Source organism: Silene latifolia, chromosome 6, assembly GCF_048544455.1.
Source record: "Silene latifolia isolate original U9 population chromosome 6, ASM4854445v1, whole genome shotgun sequence".
NCBI lineage: Eukaryota > Viridiplantae > Streptophyta > Magnoliopsida > Caryophyllales > Caryophyllaceae > Silene > Silene latifolia.
In genome coordinates, this window is record NC_133531.1 from 105,387,095 (window position 1) to 105,402,543 (window position 15,449).

Genomic DNA, 15,449 nt, shown 5'->3' on the forward strand with positions numbered 1-15,449 from the left:
GGATTCACGTTTACTGCTTTACACTTTCTTCTCTCAAAACCCTCTACTGTAACTTTGCATTTGGATTATTTCTCGCTCGGATTTAGTTGTTCTTTACGCCGGATTCTTGCGATTGTAATCTATCTCTCTTGTTTTATCTTAATCTTTCGTTTATTTACTTTAATTACTTGTTTTGTTCCCTTTAATTTCTGCCCTAATTCTTTTATGCACATTTATTATCGTTTTATCATGTTTAATATTAGTTATTTCGTTGTTATTGGTCTTGACAATATTAATAGCATGAGTAGCTAAATCATTTCATGTTAGGATTAGGGGATCTACGGTAGAAATGTGACGATGTAGTGAATAGATTAGATGAATTATTTGTGAGACTCTGTCCCCATAGCAATATAACTGTATTTACCGACTTAGTTGAGTGCACGCTTCTGAGTCACCCTTTAATCTGGTTAAATTTAATCCTGGATCGGAAGATTAGACTAAATAGACCTGCTATGAACAATAGACTATCCTGACGAGGACGGAAGTTAAGTTAGTGGAAATCTAGGATAGAAAGTGGACCGGAAGGACCTTTCCATATCCGTCTCACAATGATTTATCTAGACTATTTGCAGTAGAGTTACTGGACTACCGTAGTGAACCGAAATCCTGACATGTCCCTTCTTTATTGATAGTTCAGCTCTATTTTCTGCCTTCACTGCTCTTTCCTTGCTTATCTTTCTTTTACACCTTTTAGTTTAGAAAATCAATTATAACCCCCCCCCCCCCCCCCCTCATTTTGTGACCAAATAGACGGACTCTTTACAGATATCTTGCCTCCCTGATGAGATCGACCTGACTTCCCTAGCTATATAGTTAGTTTAGTTAGTTATTTTTGATAGGTATACGACAGCCCTGTCAAATTTTGGCGCCGTTGCCGGGGAGGCAATTGCCCTATCTGTTTTCTGTTTCGTTTATTTTATCCGTCTCAGGGAATTCTTATTCCTTGAGACAGTTCTTATTTATTTTCTTTCAGTGTTGTGTATGCCCAGGTCAAACAGGTTGGAGTTAGTTTCAGCTGATTCTGAGCCAGAGAGACTGTTCGGGCATAGACTTCGTCTGCAAAGAGAATCACGAAAGGAAGACTTGAGTACTTTCGAACCCGAACTTCAGTATTTCCTATTTACAGAAGATCAATCTTTAGTAGAAGATAATCTCAGTTCTGTAAACTAACCAGTAAAGATGCCGAATATTGCAAGTCATTCGGAGCCTAAAGCATCATCTATTCCTAAGGGTTTCAATCTCCAGACTGAGGATGGGAATACTTTTGACATCCGTCCGTCTTATATCAATCTGGTGGAGAGAGATATCTTTAGAGGTGTGGCAGGTGAAGACCCGAGGAAGCATATGGAGGTCTTTACGGACTACTGTTCTACTATCCCCCGCCACAAAGGGGGTAACTCAAGACAAGATTAAGGAGGTGTTGTTTCCTTTTTCTTTGACTGACTCAGACAGGGAGTGGCTGACTGACTTCGACCGTACAGCCACGGGGATCACAGACTGGGAGACCCTTGCTCTTGCTTTTTATAAGAGAGATTTCCCTCCGTAGCACACCAATCAGCTGAGGGCAAAGATCACTAGTTTCAAGCAGGCACCTAATGAAACTTTCTATGAAGCTTGGTGTCGGTTCAAGAGGTTGGTGAGGTCTCTTCCTCACCATGGTTTTGATCCGTGGTTTCTGTCCAATCAGTTCTACAATGGGTTGTACGATGATCACAGAGCTATACTTGATGCCTCATCCAACGGAAGATTTCAAAAGAATACTGATGATGATAAGGGATGGGCGATTATTGAGGATATGGCGACCCATTGTGCTGAGTATGGGAACCCGAGGGATGGTATTCGAACAGTTCACGCAGTTGATAAGGCAGTCGTGGCTCAACTGGAAGCCATGAATACTCGTTTTGATAAATTGGAGCTGCATTCTGCTGGGGAGCCTCAGACGGTCCATTTGCTTACTAGAGGGGAGACCGTCACATGTGGGAGATGTAGGAGCAATGACGGTCATACTGCTATTGACTGTCTTATAGAGAAGGAACATGTCCTTGCTTTTCAACAATACAGGCAAGGAGGGGGTTCCTATTATAATAACCAAAGGGCGGTCCATCCTAATTTGAGGTGGACAAGTCAAAATGTGCTCAATCCTACTCCTCCGCAGCAGCAGCAACAACCATATGTCCCTCCTCATAAGGCTCAACGAGGCTTTCAAAAGCCTCCTTCCTTTCCTACACCTAATCACGGTGCATCATCCTCAGGTGGGGTGAGCGAGTTATCTGAGTTGAAGATGATGTTGCAGTCTTTGACAAAGCAGTGGCAACTAAGTGACCAACAGAAAGATGCATCCATCAAATCGCTTGAAACTCAAGTTGCCCAGTTAGCCGCGAACCAATCCACGAGGAAGCAGGGTCATTTACCGTCACAAGCTGATAAGAATCCACACGAGACGGTGAATTTAATAAATCTGAGAAGCGGTCATTCATATGAGCGGCCGAAATTGTTGAAATCAGACCCGATGAAGGTAATTACTGCTGATGAACAGTGTATTATCGATGAAAAAGGGCTGACGACAAAGAAGATACTCGATCGACTGGTTTCAGGTGGTCGATCGAGTGGAAAATCTGAAGAAAGGACTCGATCGAGTGGAATTTCTGCTCGATCGAGTGACCAGGAAAAAGAACAGCTCGATCGAGTGATTTTATTGAGGATTCTGCTCGATCGAGTAATATATTTGCTCGATCGAGTGATGCTGATAAAGAAGACCTCGATCGAGAGCCTGCTAGTGCTCGATCGAATGAAATGTTGCCTGAAAGACCCCGTTCGAGAGGAAAGAAGTCTCGATCGAAGGATGTAGAGCTTGATCCAGCTGATACGTTGGAAGAGAGGAACAAGGGGCTCGAAATACCCATTACGCTGCCCTTCCCGAGGCGACTACAGAACACAAAGGCTAATCAACAGTTCGGTAAATTTGCCGAACTCCTGAAAAGCTTGCAAGTCACCGTTCCGTTTGCCGAATTGCTGACACAGGTACCCTCTTACCTTAAATTTATGAAAGATATTTTATCACGTAAGAGGCACATTAACGATCATGAGACAGTAGCTTTGACCGAGGTAGGGACGGTCCTAGTTCAGAATAAGTTACCTCCCAAACAGTCAGATCCGGGTAGTTTTTCAATTCCGTGTCGCATTGGTACCCACTTAATTGATAACGCATTATGCGATCTTGGCGCTAGCGTGAGTGTCTTACCACTGTCTCTTGCTAAGAGACTTGGTTTGACCAAGTTTAATTGCACAAATATTACTGTTCAGATGGCCGACCGTAGTATATCACGGCCGTTAGGTGTCATAGAAGACATACATGTTAAGATCGGGAGATTCTTTATTCCCGTTGATTTCGTTGTACTTGACATCCCCGAGGAGACACATACCCCTATCATTTTAGGGAGACCATTTTTATTCACTGCTCGTGAAGTGATAGACGTCGGGGGCAAGACATTGACCTTTCAGGTTGGGGACGAGGAATTGATTTTCCATCAGTCTAAGTCCCGAAGGGCTCCCATCCAAGCTCAGCCTTGCAATGCCCTCTCTTCTACTGACCCTTCTATTGACACTCCAAATGAAGATTTGGAACATTGTGCTGCTATCGTGACCCCTCCGCCTCAGATTGAGAGCAAAAAGGAGGAAAGTTCGTCTGTTTTCCTTGCTTCAGGTACAGATAAAAGTATTGCAGGAGCTGTCAATGGTCATGGTGCAATTACAGTCATTCAAAGTGGGAGTGATAATGTCAAAGCTGGTGAAAAAGGAATAAGGACGAGGAAAGTTTGCGCGTATGTGGACGTCAACTATTCTCCTCCTAATAATTCAAATACAAGCTCGTGGAGGATGAAGAGGACGGTTAATGTTGCTGAGGTGACGTCTTCCAGTCAGAAGCCCTCCGAGGGGCTGCTGAATTGTTTTGAGAAGTGAGCGGGGAAATGCCCCGTGTAACAAATTGTATAAACATTTTTTAATTTCCGTCGGATTTATTTATTGCATTTAATTAGGACAATTAGAATTTAGACATTTTTAGCGTAGTTTAGAAGACTATAGACTGTTACTGTTCATATTTGGTATTTTGGGATATTTTTGCGGATGTTTTTATGCAGGTTTGGGGAGATTATACGCAGTTTCAAGGACTTACACAAGGAAAAGCACTCGATCGAGTACTTTTTGTACTCGATCGAGAGGATTATGCTCGATCGAAAGCAGCTAAATAAGGGAGTACTCGATCGAGAATATTTTTACTCGATCGAGTAGATTTCATACCAGAGCTCTCGATCTAGTTGTTTAAAATCACTCGATTGAGTGGATTTGCAAGGGCTACGCAGGAAGTGTCTTCTAAACTTCCTATTTCCTTCCTTTATTTCATTATTTCGTTCATCATTCACTCTTCCCCTTTATTTGCGATAAAACTTCCCAAAAACCTCCATTTTTATTGCCCCAATACCAAATCCAACACCTACATTTTGTTCATTGCTAATTACTCGACATTTGCCCTCTACTTTCCCTTTGATTTTCGCTGTTTTACACGGTCAATTAGGGGCTTTAGGGTTTGCGATTTTTCGATCAAAAATCGCCCAAATTTGCTTGTTTGTGTCGATTAATTGCCCTTTGTAGGTTCCTTATCACCAAGTAAGTAATTCCTTTACTTCTTTGCATTTTAATTGTTTTAATTTTGCCTTTCTTGAAGTAAATTAGGAATTAGGGTTTCGGGTAGTCATTTTGGGTCGAAATTTTCGATTATAATTGTGATTTTATGTCTAATTTGCCTTACTTGATGATTAATTCCCTTCCCTCATCGCCATTTACATGTTTAATTCGAATTTTATGAGAAATTTGTGATTAGGGTTCATGTCAGTCGAAATTTTCGACTGAGTTTGGGTTTGTTTCTGCTGTTATTGCTTCAATTGATGCTCATTCCCCTCACCCTACCACTGATTACCTGCTAAGTTTGAATTTTTGAGGAACAAATTTGGAAATTAGGGCTGCCAGTCGAAAATTTCGACTGTTTTGGGAAATTCTTGCTGTCTCATTGCTGATTTCTTATCGTTTTCCCCTGCCCTATTTGACTAAGATGGATTCTAGCTCTATGCCTTCTACTAGCTCGACCTCCGTCCTTGTCTTTGTCTGAGACGGTGGTCCCTGCTGCCACCACCGTCTCCGCACCTGCTAGTACCATAGCCGCTGCTTCTGTTTTCCTTGTTAGTGCTACCGGTACTGTCTTTACTTCTGCTAGCACTGCTGCTAGCCCCGTTTCAGCCATAGCTGCTAGCACTGCTGCTAGCCTTTCTTCCTTTGTGGCGGTCTCTGCTGCTTTACGGGCGGCTCTAGTTCCTCGTTCCATCAGAGGACGGGCTTCTACTTCAGATTCTAGAGGCCAGGGTCGTGCATGAGCTACACCTGCTGCTGGCCGTGTTACCATTCGAGTGGACGACACCCTCGACTCCCACCCTGAGTATCCGCAGGTAATTTTTGTTAATGGTGTACATCGTACTAGATTTTATAACTTAGTTGACTGCGAGTTTCTCCCTACTCGTTTCCTTTGCCGTACGTCACTTGAGAGGCTCGGTTTCTATGAGCCAATTTGTGAGCTTTTACGGGGCACAGGGATGGCCGGACTTATCACTATGAGTGGCCATACCTTTCGGGAGCTGAGTCTCGAGTTCTTCAGCTCCTTCACCTTCTCCTCCGGGGCACACGATGCTGCCCCCACTAGTCTTTCTGTGTCCTTCCAGTTGTTCAACCGGACTTTTTCGATGACATTGGAGGAGTTTGGTTCTCGACTCGGACTTTCCTTTACGGGCGCCACTGTTGCCCCTAGGAAGGTCTTCCGTCAGCTTTGGCGGACCTTGGCCCAGACCACCTTTCCCGAGCGAAAGCTCGCTCAGGTCCACCTTCCCCCTGCTCGTTACTTCCTCAGACTGATGGGAAGTACTATTTTTGGCCGAAAGGAGCCAAACAACATCAACAACAACGAGCTCTCCATTTTAGGCGGTTACCTGAACATCGAATGCGAGGGTCCCTTTACCCTCAACATTGCATACTGGACCGCCCAGTACTTCCAGGCTCAGGGGGAGAAGATCACGGGCACTATTGTCTGCGGTGGCATAGCCACCATTCTTGCCCGCTCTCTCCTCCGTGACTTGCCTCGTGACCTACCGTACATAGAGGGAGATAGGTACATGAGCCTAGCGTCTATGCACTCTCAGACCTGGCTGACTTCTGATTACCGGACCTGGAAGATAGATGGTTCCTTGTCCGTAGACCTACCTTGCACCACTCTCCCTCGTCTAGTCCCTTTGCCTACTGTTGCACGGGGCGCCCGACCACCACCTTTACCCGAGTACCACCTACCGGTCCGACCACCTACTACCTTACCCGCTTCTAAGAAGCGGCGTCGACTTGAGACCGGAGAGGGATCCGCACCTTCCACGGGTGGCCAGACTTCCATGGCCACACCTACCCCGATCCCTACTCCTACTCCTACTCCCGCACCTGCTGACCAGACACAGCCGGTCCTACCGGCTAATTTTGTACCTCCTCCACCCTTTGGGGCGTCCTCGGTCATGGACCAAGGGCGCCATGACAGTTTGTTGATTGAGATTGCAGAGAGATAGGCTCGTATGGAGCGGGACTTAGCTTTGACTTTGTTCCCTCTATACGAGTATCACATGAGGCGACACCGTCCGATTCCAGAGGGTTGGACACACCCTTCCTTTTACCGATACCCAGCTGAGGGGTACCCGGAGCCTGCTAGTGAGGAGGAGGAGGAGGACGACGACGACGAGGACCCGGCGGCAGCGGCAGAGAGAGCTCGAGCTGAGCAGAGGAGGAGGAGAGAGCAGGAGGTGGATCCGGACTACACTGTGACGGTGGAGGACGTGACGGAGGAGGTTAACGAGTAGCTGCTGGTCTACTCACTTCCCCAGTTTTCAGGCTGGTTTGGGGAAGTTCGTGTTTTATATGTCTATTCCCGCTCTTTTATTTCTTTTGTCTCCTTTTTATTTTATTGTTTTTCATTCTTTATTGGTTGTATATTCCCGTTCCCCTGTATATATTTGCTGGTGTATGCTGGAGGACAACGAGGGCGTTGTCCGTTTTGGTTTGGGGAGGGTATTGCATCCTTTTGAGTCTACATTTGCATTTGTTTTGCATTCACGTTTATATTTTCAGCTTGCGTTGTTTATTTATTTCATTAAAATTCAAAAAAAAAACCCAAAAAAATTAGAAAATTTCAAAAAATCAAAAAAATATTCACGTTTATTTTTGCATATAGGTTGAGTCGGAACGGTTGATTTCCGTGATGATATTGCACTTTAACTTGTCATTTTACTCGAGCCTTGCACTTTTATTGACGGTTATTAGCTTTGTCATACGCATAGTCTACGAGTTTTTGTTCAAATGTAGCTGACTGTTTAGACTTGACCTGATAAATCGGCAACTTACTTACAATTTCTGAGATTTAGAGCCCATAACTGGTGACATTCATGACCAGTTCATTAGGAATTGAGACTAGTACTCCTTGCATAGCATGTTCATCATTTTTGCACTTTTATGACATTCGATTTCTTGTTAAATGCACACATTCGGGTTTGTGGTCGGTGTCACATGCAGGGAGGTGCTTGCAAATTTTCCCCTTTTCTTATATTTTTCACCCATTTAGCTCCACTTAAGCCAAAACTTGCCTTTTTGACCCATTAGCTACATCCCAAACTGAGCCTGCCTAGTCAAGCTAGTTTAGTATGTCTTTTGTGGTATGCGTTTTCCGTCTGCAGTTTGGCCCGTATCATTTTGATTGGAGTTGGTGAAAATAAAGGAAGGAGAAAAGAAAGAAAAAAGAATTGAAAAGAAGAAAAAAGAGAAGGAAAAACGTGAATAGGAAAAAAAAAAGAAAAAAAGAAAAAAAATGATGAAAAATGAATGATTCACGTAAGTCAGAAAAAGGAAGAAAAAGTTGAAAATAATATTTGTATTTGTATCAGCTGATTCATTAAGACGGTATTAAAAAAGGGAAGTTTGTGACCTTCTAACTCCTCCGTTCTTATTCCATATTTTTGAGGAGATAGTGTATGTGATTAGTGAGTTGTGTGCCAAATGAAGGGCACTTGTACTTTATTTTTCAGTCAGTTGAGATTCAGACGGTCTTATATGGTCCTGTTTAGGAACTAGCTTGGCGCTTTTACCTCCACATTTCCATAACTTGTTTTGCCTTTTCTCACCTAAACCTCACTATTCCCATATCATTTGTAAGCCCTCGGCTGTGACGGACATTGTTGGTTGGAGTGTGTGCATTAGTACTTGAATTGTCTTTCATTTTTGTTGCATGCATGCTATGTAGGTCGCAGTTAGGTGAGTGACTGTTTCTCTTTCTCTCTTTCACATATTTTATTCACCCTTTGCTTCATGTGAGAAGAGTGGCCACGTGAGAATCCGATTTTGTTGGTCTTGCAAGGTTGATAGGTCGGCTATATTTCTGAACAACTTATAACTCGTTTGCGTATTGACTGCATAGCTGTAATTGATAATTTTCGTTGCATTAAATTGGTTCAAGTAGACAAGTTAAGCTAGCTCTGGGTTTTCATTTCCGTTCCATTAGTTGCATTTTAGTTTACTCGAGGACGAGTAAAGGTTCGGTTTGGGGAGATTTGATACGTGCATTTTATATAGTCTTTTTAGCCTATTTTAGCACGTATTTCCATGCACTTTTATACTGTTTATATCACATTATGCCCCGAATTGGCTACTTTGGTTCGTTTTCTCCATTTTGTAGGAATGAACGTGAAAGTAGTGGAATCGTACCATTTTCGTCCTACTTTGCATGCATTTTGAGGAGACGGGATTTTTCTGGGTGAGATCTTGCATTGGGATGCGTGAAGGAACGGTCTACGAAGTAGTCGGCTACGAGTTTGGAGCTGTTCAGAGGAACAACACTCGATCGAGCCCTTTTATTGGTCGATCGAGTGGTTTTTGTGGCTGAGTTGGTCGATCGAGTGGTTTGTTTTACTCGATCGACGAATTAGATGTTACTCGTTCGAGTGGTATTTCTACTCGATCGAGTAGATTTCTTGGAGAAGTACTCGACCGAGCTGTTTCAAACTGCTCGATCGAGTTGTTTGGTCTTTAATGGGCTTTAATTAGTCCGTGAACTTATTCTTAGCTTACGGACTTAGTTTATTTTTATTTAAAACGCACAATAATTAGGTCATCAGCATCTAATCATCTACTATTCATTTTTAGGATTCACGTTTACTGCTTTACACTTTCTTCTCTCAAAACCCTCTACTGTAACTTTGCATTTGGATTATTTCTCGCTCGGATTTAGTTGTTCTTTACGCCGGATTCTTGCGATTGTAATCTATCTCTCTTCTTTTATCTTAATCTTTCGTTTATTTACTTTAATTACTTGTTTTGTTCCCTTTAATTTCTGCCCTAATTCTTTTATGCACATTTATTATCGTTTTATCATGTTTAATATTAGTTATTTCGTTGTTATTGGTCTTGAAAATATTAATAACATGAGTAGCTAAATCATTTCATGTTAGGATTAGGAGATCTACGGTAGAAATGTGACGATGTAGTGAATAAATTAGATGAATTATTTGTGAGACTCTTTGCCATATTGGACCTTCATTGGGCATTATGGTTCAAAATTTGAATTTTTGCCTTTGTGAGACGGTCTTATGCTTGGGAAACAAGCGTCTTTTTGGGCTCAAATTGAGCCGGTTTGTCTTGAAATGGACCTTAACGGTAGTTTAGGTCACTTTGAGACGTGATTAAATCGCGTTGTATTGTTGTGGTCGTAATTTGAATTTTTGATATGTTTGTGCCCGAATTGGCGTAAAATTGCCTTTTTTGAGCTGTGAAAAATAACCAATTGTGTCGGGAGTTTTTGGTTCATATTTTGATGGACCTTGTGTGGGCTTTGAGGTGTTGGGTGATTTTCGTAATTTTTGTCATTGTTTTTACTCGTCTTTTGCTGGAAAAGAAGGGCGAGTCGGTTTTTTATAAAATGTTTTGTTGGATGAGTTCGGGCGGGTTTGCCCTTGCTTTTGTTTTGCATTTGCAGGTGATTTTGTTTTTGGATTTTGTCCATTTTGTGCCGTCGTAATGCCAAAATTTCGGATGACGTTGTTTTTTTTTGTCCTGATTTCAGGTGAGTGTTCTGGGGCTTCTGGGCCCACTGGGTCAGTGGCTGAGGTCTTAGAGCTCTTGTTTGGGACCGGACCGGTTACTACTGCGGGGAGTGTGCCCTAGGTGGTGGTGGAGGACGCTTCCGAGGAGGAGCCCACTGAGGAGGCTGTTAGAGCCGAGGGAGCCGTATGGGCTGGAGCGGGATTCGTTATTGGACTTGTTGGAACTGGGGGAGCCACGGAGGCCTGGGAGGAGCCTACTGTTGAGGCTATTGGTGCTGAGAGGGCTCGGACTGGGTCTGAGGCTGATTCTTCTGGGAGGAAGATTACCACTAAGAGGAGAGATCCTCGGCCCTCTAGACAGGGGCTCCAGAATGTTGTACGAATTGTTGAGAGGGGTCTTCTTCATCCCGTGCAGTCTCGCGGGACAAAGAGGTGAAGAGTAGAGACGGAGGAGGACAACGTCTTTGTCGGTAGTTGGGAGACTAGACGGGTTCAGGCTCCTCGAGGGCTGAACCTGTGGGCGGCGCCTTCTTGAGCCGAAGGCTTTGACAGTAGCCAATCACTGTTGTGGCTCGACACTCACATTTCCTACCGTGCACACGAGGGCCTGGTGAGTTTGATGCTTCGTTGAGCTTTTGCTGTTTTCGTCATTTCAGACCAGAATAGGTGTTCTGATTTTGTGTATTTCCCAATTTTAGGAGATTGCTACCATGAGGACTTTCTCAGGCTTCTTGACTTGCATGGCCTTTTACGACGTTCTCTGGTCCGGTTCGAGGGCGTTAATAGAGAGGTCGACTATGAGGCCGTTGGTTGCTGCCTGGCGCAGATTCACGGGGCTTCGATTAGATCGAACCTATGTTTGATTCGTGCCATGTTGGACCGTTACTGGGAAACGACGTCGTCGTTCCACATTGAGTTTGGGGAGGTCGGTATCACTTTGGAGGACTTTGCCATGATATCGGGCCTTCATTGTGGCGAGACGCCTGTTCAGTTCTAGGAGACGCCAGAGAGAGTGTCTTCTACCGTGATCATGGGCTTGTGAGCGATGTTTTGCATGCGCCGACCAACACTACTCCTTTCCTGATAGCGAACTCCTATGTGACGGACCACTTCAGAGGGAGGGTGACAGGCTTCGTTCCGGAGCCGTTGGCGAGTCAGGAGGCTGAGGTTAGGGCTGACACGCAAGAGGTGCGGTTGTGGTTGTGGTACTTCTTGAGTACCACGTACTATGGTTACAAGGTTGAGCGCTTGTCGACCAAGCTACTTCTTTTTCTTGCTGACCTAGATGCCTTAGGTCAGTACGATTGAGTGACGCCGACTCTGGCGCGTTTTACCCATTACTTGCACGCCGTCGTTCGTCCAGAGATGATGGAGGACAGGAGCTCTCCCACTTTGGTCGGTCCCGGCCTCATCTTGGAGGTACGAGCGTATCTGTGGTTTTTGATTTTGATTTTGATTTTTTTGATTGATTTTCGAGTTTTGGCAATGTTTTGAAAAATTGGTTGATTTGTGGTTGTTGTGTTTTGTGTTACAGGCTTGGTTGTTTGCTTACTTTGTCCCCTTCCGCCCGAAGACGACGAGTGACGTGCCTTAGGTTTACCCGGTTGTGAGGGGTTGGACGGATCCTCGAAAGAAGTCCACCAAGTCGAGCTACGAGGACTGCATGCGTCAGGTGAACGCCCTTCGGGTTGGTGATGTAAGTCATTGTTTCTTATCTTTTTTGTTTTTTAAAAAGATAGAGATAGGATGATTAGGTAGCTTAGAAAGCCCAGTTAGTGGATTAGCTTTACCATGAGTGCAGTTTGTCGGGTGGCCTTGGGAGCACTACACGGGCGTGCCGGCCTTTGTCAGGGAGCGTCTACGGCCCTGCAGTTGCCAGTGCTTGTACCTTGAGATGACAATCGAGCTGGTTTGGTATCTTGGCGAGCGTTTAGCTCGTCAGTGTTTTAGTCAGACTTTCGTGGTGCCGGTCGATTCGCCTAGGATTGTTGTTCCAGGAGTCGACACCTGACGAGGTCGAGGAGCACCTCCACGGTCGTGGAGGTGAGGATCTGTTATTGTAGGAGGCCGACTACGATACCTTACATTTGTCGAGGCTTGCTTGGTACCCGATCGAGGTATGTTTTCCTATGTCCTTTGCTTTATCGCCTCTTTTGCTTCTTTGGCGGAAGGTTTTGTTATCCTTGATCTGTTTTCCCGTTGTAGGGTGTGAATGACCTGATGAGGACTCAGCCCTCAGCTTTCACGGCACAAACCACTTTCCAGGGGCCGAGTAGTGAGGAGCTGCAGTTGTGTCTGCTAGAGCCTGCGGTTCCTAAGGTGACCGACGTTGGCATGGAGTGGAGGCTGACAGTTTTGAGGGCGAGCTTCTAGTTTGAACTCTCTTTCTTATTTGTATTTTGCCTCGTGTCTTGTTTTGTTGAAAGGGTTTTTTTTGTAGGTGTCGACCGTTAGTCATCAGGCTCTGTGGCAGAAGGCTAACCGGTGGAGGGCACTCGCTGGTGACCTGGCTGCGAGGGAGTCTCGGCTTGCGCAGGTGCTTTTTGTTGGTTGTTTTGTGTGTTTTGGTGTTGCATTTCACGTTTTAGATCTTAATGACCTGTTATTGTGTTTTGCAGAGTATTGCGAATCCGGCGGAGCTTGCTCGGGTCCGTGATGAGTTGGACACTGCGAGGTTGATGATCCAGGCACATGAGCTGGGACTCACCATCCGGGATCAGAAGCTGAAGCGTCGTGAGGATGAGCTGCGGAGCCAAGATGTTGAGATTGCCTCTCTTAGGGCTCAGTTGGCCGAGGTGGAAGAGCTCCGTGTTACGACGGAGCAGGAGACGTTGGAGAGTTCTCCTGAGAGGGGGCCAGATCAGGAGGTGGTGTCTGGTTTGCCTGCGACTCCTCGTGAGACCAAGACTGGCCCACCAAGAGGCGTTGAGTAGTTGTTCGTCCGTGTTATGGACTTTGGTTTGTATATATGTACATTTTGCGTGAGGCGGTTTTTATATATGTGTTTTTGGTTTGTAGTTTATTCGTGTTTGGCTTTTTTGTGTTGTGTTTCGGAGAAGTCGTCATGTTTGGATTTTTCAAACATTAATTGTTTTAAGATTTCGAGAAATTAATCCGTGTTTAAATTAAATTGCATCGAATTTTGCTGAAAAGTGATTTGCAACTCGAAAAACTAAAACTCAAACCGTTATGGATGAATTTCAAAAGAGATTTTGCGAGTGTGTTTGATTTTGATTTTTGCGAAATTGAAAACTTGGATTTGCAAGAGTTAGAATTTTTTTGAGAAAAATTGACGTTGTGTTATCAATTTTGAATTTTGTGGAAGAAAGCGAAAAATATTCGGAATTTTCGACTGACATGGAAACGATCCGTGGCGGAGCGGGGCGACTAGCCCTTCCCCCCTTAAAAAAAGAAAAGAAAATCCGTATGTTTAAAGTCGCGTAATGGAAACCGCGCCGAATTTCGTGAAATGGAAAAACAAAGAAAAGTGAGTGTTAGAAAATACAAAAAATTCCGGATAGGCCCGAAGAGGCGTGAGCCTTAAGGCGAGAAATTCTAGGAGTCAGTAAAAAAACACAACTTGATCTGGACAAATCAAGGTGTGGATCCTGAGAATCGGCCTAAAGAGGCACGACTCCCTGGGCGATGCAAGTGAGCTTCCCCCTTTTTGGAAAAAAGCGCTGATTATTTTGTATAAATAGGGTAGTTTGTGCTTCATTGTTTCATCATCTGAAACACGAAAAACATATTTACGAAAACCCTTCTTCTTCTTTAACAAAATAATTCATGGCTACTTTCGAAAATAGGTTTCGACATTGGTGTCGGGATTTGTCGCCTCCCGAGAAGTTTCAACTCGTTGTAATGGGAGTTGGTCAATTGTTGGTGCTTCGTCAAGTCAAGGTGCAATCCTCATTCCTTGAAGCATGTTCTCGGTTTTGGGATTCGAAACATCATGTTTTCGTTTTCCCAAAAGGTGAAATTTGCCCTCTTGTCGAAGAACTGGGCGCCATTGGAGGGTGGTCGGGTTGTACTCCGGTGCTTCGTCCGACTCGGTTGTGTTACAAAGAGGTTTCGTTCAATATTGGGCTTGTCGACGAGCCAAGTGAACTTTCTCCTTGCTCCCTATGGTGTTGATATGTTGGCTCTCATCAACATCTTCTCAAACCGATTGGATGTTAATGTCTCGGAGGTGGCTAGGAGAAGGGCTCTTGCCTTTTGCCTAGTGCATGCTTACCTCCTTATCGATGCCTTGAACAAGGAGGAGTAGAGATGGTACGGTAGTATGTCCCTTGTTCATGTGGTTGAGCAAATGGAGCACGGGTGGGATCCATCGTGGTTGGTGCTTGGCGAGATCATCCAAGCTTTGGACAAGAAGGGCTCTTGTGGAGAAGCTCCCTCGTTCGGATCTCCAAGGATCCTCCAAGTGTGGCTTATGGAGAGGCTAAGGTATGTAGAGCCTGCGGTCGATTCTTCTTCTACTCCTTCCGTCACCTTACTATGAAGAAGAAGTTGTATTCAGATAGCTTTGCGTCCACCGAGGCATATTGGACCTCGAGATTGGTGAAGGAGAGTGGTCCTCATATCCGTTGGGTGGTGCCGTGGTGGCACTTGAGGTCCTTCACGGGGTTGTCCGCTCCGGCCGCTCGCTCTTGTTCCTTGATGGTGGTGGGCTTGAAGGTTGTTTCCTTCCTTTATCCTGAAAGGCTTATGAGGCAAATGGGCCGCCAACAAAAGGTGTCCGCTCAAGATACTCTCGTCCAAGAGAGTGTTTTTCGAAACTCCGAGCTTGTGGAGGTCTTCGAAAGATGGTGGGCCACTCGGCCGACTTGGGAGGTAACAAACCTCGTTGTCACGACATGGGTGACTCCCGCCTATGTCAAGTGGTCAAGAGCTCAAACCTTGGAAGAAAGGTCAAAGTTCCGCAAAGACGAGGTCGTCGACTTGGAAGTATAGGGAAGTTGGCAAGGCCAACGGTGCCTTCTTTGACGATTTTGCCGATGACGTTAGCCGGGATGTAGTGAGGCCAACGAAGAGGAGGAGCTCGGGTCCCAAAGAGATGGTGGGCCGTGTATGGGCTCGGTTAGGACCGAGTATAGGGTCATGCAAGAGACCGGAGGCCGTCGACGTTGTAGATCCGTTGAGGATCCGCTCCGAAAAGGAAGTCCATGCTAGGCGGGCCAACAATAAGAACAAGGGGAAGATGTACCCCGGGGGAAAAGGCAAAGGTAGAATGGAAGAATGAAG

The 15,449-nt window shown here is 45.0% G+C and overlaps 1 non-coding gene across 1 annotated transcript; it reads right to left on the bottom strand.

Annotated features, from left to right (window-relative positions):
* Positions 1–1,595: 1,595 nt before the first annotated feature.
* LOC141588833 (small nucleolar RNA R71) lies at positions 1,596–1,701 on the bottom strand. The gene has a single exon (XR_012519803.1). It is a non-coding gene; the product is annotated as a small nucleolar RNA R71 (small nucleolar RNA).
* Between the last annotated feature and the right edge of the window lie 13,748 nt (positions 1,702–15,449).